This window comes from Hyla sarda, chromosome 5 (genome assembly GCF_029499605.1).
Source record: "Hyla sarda isolate aHylSar1 chromosome 5, aHylSar1.hap1, whole genome shotgun sequence".
Lineage (NCBI taxonomy): Eukaryota > Metazoa > Chordata > Amphibia > Anura > Hylidae > Hyla > Hyla sarda.
In genome coordinates, this window is record NC_079193.1 from 23,200,041 (window position 1) to 23,207,155 (window position 7,115).

The 7,115-nt window shown below is 48.9% G+C and overlaps 1 long non-coding RNA gene across 1 annotated transcript in view; it reads right to left on the reverse strand.

Annotated features, from left to right (window-relative positions):
• Positions 1-6,416: 6,416 nt before the first annotated feature.
• The window catches only part of LOC130272951 (uncharacterized), a 51,628-nt gene continuing 50,929 nt past the window's right edge, over positions 6,417-7,115 (reverse strand). Inside the window, exon 3 of the long non-coding RNA XR_008843799.1 lies at positions 6,417-6,472. This is a non-coding gene — a long non-coding RNA (uncharacterized LOC130272951). The remainder of the gene's footprint in view (positions 6,473-7,115) is intronic.

Below are 7,115 nucleotides of genomic sequence, written 5' to 3' on the forward strand. Positions count from 1 at the left end.
CGCGTCGCCACGGGGGGGGGCTCCGTTCCTGCACCCAGCTCTGCGGCGACACGGGCTGCGGGGGCGGGGCCCCGCCGTTGAAGGGGGCGGCGCCACTCCCCGGAGCCACACCATCCCTGTCATGGGGGCCGGCCGGGACATTCGCAGGGTGCCATCCCACAGTCGGGTCCGGGCGCTCTCCCCCCCTTTCATGCTAGCTCCCGGCGTGCTTATGCATGGTCGGGTGCCGCGAGGGGGGGAGGCGCCCGGGGTCTGGGCTGTCGCGCCGTGAGCGTCGGCATCACCCAGGTTCGGCCACCATGTCACACCTGCCCCCCCCCCTTCCTTCTCAAAAAAAAAAAAAAAGAGAAAGAAAAAAAAAAAAAAGGGGGGAACCAGCCCTATGGCCAGGCACATGCCGTCCCTCATCATTAATGACTCTAGTATTTGTCTTACCCTTCAGGTTCCACTGTCGTTCCTAAGCCCCACAAGTGGCGTCGCCTCTCAGCTTTCAGCTCGAGGTATATATAAAAAAAAAAAAAAAAAAACGCATATACTGATTTCACTTCTTCTCACATAGCCATCAGTTCTCACTTCTGCACGACATTCAATCATTTTGGCCAACACATTTTACGCGCTGGACCCGCCGCTGACGCGGCCCAGGGCCTCGGGCGGCCGACACCCCCGTTCAGCCTGGGCCGTTCGCGTCAGTGGGGGCCTTGGTGTAGCCCGTTGTTCCTGACTTGCTTCAGCACAACGCAACTCGACACACACGAACACTGGGTCATCCGTTATCTGACACACCCCAAAAGAAAAAAAAAAAAAAAAATATATATATATAGGGGGAAACTCATTTTTAGCCCACCACGTCACGCACTCATCACGTCAGGCACTCAGCTGCCACCCATTTTCACTTATTTGTTGTCTGTCTCTGTGTATCCCCTCAGCCGTGAGCCGGATCGTGCCTATTCAGGCTCCCTCTATTCCCACAACTCAGGATACAGCAGGTCAGTGTTACAAGACAGCAGCCAGAGTTGTTCAGGTACCATCCCTGTTCTCACCAGCATCCAACTTTGTCTACCGGCACCCGTTACTGGCCCGGACAGGTTCCGACGCAGCATGTCGCAACCCTCTGACATTGAGGACACCCTCTCCGTCCCCGAGACCCCAGCAAGAGCTTCGGACCGGGGTAGCATGTCCTCCTACCGTACCTGGACAATCCCCAAACTGATGCAGGAACTCAGGAGGAGGGGCACCCCCTTTCCGGCCTCAGCCAAGAAAGGGGAGCTGTTCAACCTGCTGGGCACAGACCGGGCCCCCCCGGCGAGGCAGGCCGCAGCATCGGACCAAGCGTCCAGTGCTTCACTTTCGCAGCTCCACACCATGATGAGCCAGGTGCTCACATCAGTGTCCGGGCTACAGGATAGACTAGAGGACATGGAACGCGCCAGGGTCACGGACACAGCCCCAGGCCCCGCTGTTCCTGTTGCTTCTACCTCTCAGGCTCCGCCTTCAGGTATGCTTCAGCCTCCCCCGAATGTTACACCCGCACACTTTATCCCGGCAGCAATTAAAAAAGACATTCTGGAGGGCAAGAATGTCAACTTGGCTCTTCTGCTGATAGCCACCACGGACATCAATGACACCAAAACCGTTGCCTGTGGCGATCTCGCTGTCACCTTCAAAAGCAAAGATGCCAGGCTTAACAGGAAACTAACAATTAACGAGTTTGTCATAGCCTTTGGGCTATATAGAGACGTCATTTGCTCAGTTAGTCCCAGTCGCAGGGAGGAACTTGATTTGTACCTCCACAAGATCGCACAAATGGCGTACAAACACGGAGGGTCCACTTTCTACGAGTACCACAAATCTTTTGCTGCTAAGGCAGCTGCTTCTTTCGAGCAATTCAATTACACGACCAACTGGGGAGCCGTCGACACTGAACTTTACTGCGAGTATTTCGCAGGTCTAAAAGCCCCCTCCTGCAGCTGGTGCGGGGTCACTGCACACACCACTAATTGGTGCCCCCTTAGCAAAGATCAGGCGGATACAAGCACCAACAGGAGCCAAAATATCTCCATAGGCCCCAGTCAGAGGAACTCTCCTGCTCTAGACAGGCTAGGTAGGCCGGTCAGGTTTCTGGGCAAGACTCAGATATGTAACAATTTCAACCTCTCTGCATGCACCTACAGCAACTGCAAGCTTCTCCATGTGTGTTTTCTCTGTTTCCGGGCCCACCCCAGCTCCATCTGTTCTCAAAAAGGCAACCAGGCGTGACTAGGCGTGGTGCGGGTTGATGCCCTGGCCCGCATTCTAGCCAGCCACCCTGATCCCTGCTGGGTCAGATGGTTAGTTGGGGGGTTTCGCGAAGGCTTTCACACAGGGTTGGTCGCGTTGCCTCAAAGCACGTATGAATGCCTTAACCTTCAGTCAGCACTCGCTGAATCCACGGTGGTGTCAGAATTAATACAAACCGAACTTCTGAAAGGCTTCATGATAGGCCCCTTTGATGTACCCCCTTTTTCTTTCTGGAGGGTTAGTCCGTTGGGGCTAGCCACTGGGAAGTTTTCTAATAAAAGAAGGTTAATCTATGACCTCTCCGCGCCTTACTCTTCTAACATCCCTAGCATCAATGCACTGATCCCTTCCGATCAGTTCAGTATGAAATATTCCACTATCGATCAAGCCATACAGGCCATACTACAGCTGGGCAGGGGCACGTGGCTCTCCAAAGCTGACATTACCGACGCCTTCAAACTTCTCCCCATCAAGCAAGACCTGTGGCAGTGGCATGGTGTAAAATGGGCAGGCAAGTATCACTTTGCCACTAAACTCACCTTTGGAGCCAAAAGTAGCCCCTGGCTTTTTGATCAACTAGCCACGGCCTTACACTGGGCCTTACAACATGTCTCCAACTGTCACTACACTATCCACTATCTGGACGACTTCCTGTTGCTGGAACACCCTGGTCACAGTCCCTCCAATCTCAGGTCACTGCTGAGGCTGTTCAAGGAAGTTGGGGTCCCAATCGCACCCCATAAGACCGAAGGCCCGTCCACTCAGCTCACCTTCCTAGGCATCACCTTAGACACAGAGGAAATGCAAGCCAGGCTTCCCCAGGAGAAACTGGCTAGGATCCGTGAGGTTATCCAAAAAATTGCAAAGTGCCACACAGTATCCAGGGTGGAGCTCCAAAGCCTCCTAGGCATGATGGCCTTTGCGATGAGGATCATTCCGCAAGGTAGGTCATTCATATCCAGACTCCTGGACTTACTTCCTTCAGTTTCCGGGCAGAGGCATGTCATTCGAATTGACAGCGAGGCAATGTCAGACCTGGCCATGTGGGGTCACTTCCTGAATAACTGGAACGGAATCTCGCTCTTTGTCCCCTCAGCCACGGAAACATCCCCCTCTGTGGTTTCTGACGCCTCAGCCGTCGGTTTCGCCGCTCTCCATGGCGCACACTGGCTGGCCAGTCCTTGGCCTCAGGACATACTGCTTATCCCGAATTTTCACGAAACTTCGGCCTTATTTGAGATCTATCCAATAGTAGCAGCCGCTGCCGTATGGGGTGATTCGTGGGTCAACTCCACTGTCCGCTTCAGATGCGATAACATGGCCACAGTAGACATTTTAAGGAAAGGGCGTTCTAAGTCCCCGCATATCATGCGTTTTGTCAGGAAGTTTGTCTTGATCGCTCTTCAGCACAATTTTCACTTTTGTGTTGAGCACATTGAGGGTACTAAAAACACAGCAGCTGACGCTCTGTCACGAGGTAACATGAAGCTGTTCTTTCAGGTACACCCAGAAGCAGACATCGTCGGGGTCCCAGTTCCTTCAACACTTCTCCAGATGGACTAACAGACTTCATCACAGTGGCAAATTCTTCAATCAGACAGTCCCTTGCACCCAGCACCAAACGGGCGTATGACGCAGCTCTAGCCTCTTTTTCCACGTTCATGCACAAACAAGGTCTCCGTGCCACAATTTCGGTTCGTTCCTCTCTTGCTTATGTCGGTTTCTGCCATTCTTCTCTTCACCTCTCCCACAACACCATCAAGCTTCACTTAGCAGGGTTACAACACCATAGATCCTTCTCACATCCCGACGCACTTTCTCTACTGTCCACTAACCCTATTAAGGCGGCACTCAAAGGCATCCTTGTCCTGTCACGTCCCAAACCACCCTCCCGTGCACCAGTCACTGGCGACCTTTTCCGATCCATGTCCTCACTCCTGGACACTCACCCGTTTGGTCCCAGACTCAGCACTGTCATCAAAGCAGCGATCTACTTGGCCTTCTACGGATTCTTGAGGCCGGGGGAGTTCACACGCTGCGGTCGAAGGTCACGGGGTCTTCTCCTGAGCCAACTATCACCGCACGGGGCAGGGTTTGCACTCACTCTGTCTTCCACCAAAACCTGTAGATGGGGAGCCACCATACGCTATTTCCCCACTTTTCACCAATGGTGTCCGGTCCTGGCCCTCACACAACTCCTTTCCACGTTCCCTGGACAGCCAGCGCACAGCCCTCTTCTGCCGGTCAATGGGTCAGCACTCTCCTCTTCACAGTTCACCAAACACGTGCGGTCCCTTGTCAGAGTCCTGGGACACGAGCCTAGTGGCATTTCAGGTCACTCGTTTAGGATCGGAGCAGCCTCTGCAGCGTCTAAACACAATGCCCCTGCACACGTCATCAAGAAGTTGGGGCGCTGGAATTCTGGCTGTTTCGAGCGCTACGTCCCTGACCCGTCCACCGAGATGGCGGGGGTGTTTAAAGTGTTGGCTCTGTAAATTCAAATAAAACTCAGTTGTACCCTACCTCCGACTCTTTGCCCTCTATCAGGCATACCCACGGTCGCGGTAATTGGGCACACCTCATCCGCTAGTTTTCCCTCTTAGGTCCTCTAGATGGTCTCCTGTTTCCAGGTCGGTAAGTACGGTCAGTATTATACAGTTTGTACAGGTCCCACTCTAGGCTCTTGGAGCCATGACCACAAGTGTTAAGCCTAATTGGCTTTATTTGTGGGAGTGGCGTGGGGTATATAATCACCCCTCTCCCACATCTGGGGGCGTGTGTTACGTTGGCGTCACCCACCCAGCCCTCCCTCATTTCTCATAAATCCCACTAGGGTATGCCCTCTATCAGGCATACCCACGGTCGCGGTAATTGGGCACACCTCATCCGCTAGTTTTCCCTCTTAGGTCCTCTAGATGGTCTCCTGTTTCCAGGTCGGTAAGTACGGTCAGTATTATACAGTTTGTACAGGTCCCACTCTAGGCTCTTGGAGCCATGACCACAAATGTATATAAGTGGATGTATGCCATGAAGTACAGGCCGGACAGCTGGATCTATAAAATTTCCCCTGTGATCAACTAGAGGTGAGTGCGCAAATAGAATTAGAGTAAAGTATCCGCTATGTGCTTTTACTTAATGGGGTATGCTGCTCCTAAACATCTTATCCCCTTTCCAAAGGATAGGGGATAAGATGTCTGATTATGAGGGTCCGACCGCTGGGACCCCCCACGATATCCAATGCAGCAACCCGAACTCCACTCCGTGCCTGATGACGGGTGACCACAGCCGTCACGCCCCTCCATTCATGTCTATGGGAGGTGGCCTGATGGCTATGTACTGTCACGCCCCCTCCCATGAATGGAGGAGGTGTGGCATGACGTCACAATCATGGAAGCTCCAACCTTTTGATAGGGGACAAGATGATTAGGAGCAGAGTACCCCTTTAAGTGTGTTGGCTACACCCAGTAAGCTTCGACATCACTCCCAGGGCATATTTGCACTTAGGCTCTTACCTTACTCAGACCTTAAATGGGCACTGTAAGATACAAAAACTTTGGACACATACTAGTCCTGCTGTGTCCATGCGTCATCACCTATGTCATGGACACACTTCCTTGATTGACAGCTGTGAGTGCAGGGATTACAGCTGGAGGAAAAATCCTCCCACTGTCAGCTTGTGTCCCGCTACTTTCAGTGAGGACATGCTGGGAGTTGTAGTTTTGCTAATGCTAGGGGAGATGTGAGCAGACAGCATACTGAGGGAGGGGGCGGAGACCTGCACAGTGAGGCCCCACCCCCTCCCTTTGAGAGGAATTCAGACTAGTGAGCTAAACACATAAAAAAATAAATAAAGGTGCTAGACAAGGGTGCAAAATTAAATGTACATGGTCAGGATTAGGTACTGAGTGATGTATTAAAAAAAAAAATTAGTTGGATCTGATGGGTACGCTTTAAGGCCAGTCCCGGAGGGAACAGGTTGCTTCAGGGCAACCCCGGAATTCCTTGGTACACCTGCCCCACTCTGTGTGGTTCTCCATTCTGCTTTAGGGATCTTCCATACCGCCAACAGGACAGATACTACAATTGATCTTAGCCAAAATGAAAGTTACAACCTGGTTACTTACAGGTAAAAACCACAGCTCCACTTTGATAAATCTTCCCCATTGTGCTTCAGAATCGGCTTCCTATGAGATTACTAAAATAGTATATAATAATAATATAGATATTATTATTATTACTATTATTATTATACAAAATAATGACAGTGATTGTGAGAGATTATTATCCTGTATAATATAAAAATATAATAATAAAATGATAAATAATAATATAAACAATATAATAATCATAACACAAAATACTAAAATGATAATAATAATAATATGAATATTAATAATAACATAGATACTACTATTATTATTATTATTATACAAAATAATGACAGTGATTGTAAGATACTATTATCCTGTATAATATAAAAATATAATAATAAAATTATAAATAATAATATAAACAATATAATCATCATAACAAAATACTAAAATGATAATAATAATAATAATAATATGAATATGAATATTAATAATAACATAGATAATACTATTATTATTATTATTATTAATAATAATAATAATAATAATAATAATAAAATAATAATAATAATGACAGTGATTGCAAGATATTATTATCCTGTGTATATAAAAAACAATAATAAAATAGTAAATAATAATATAAAAAAATACAAGAGTAATAACTGAAGTAACACTGAAATCCCCCCAAAAATAACAAATAATAATAAATATTAACAACAACAATATTATTGTTTTGTCGTTGTTATT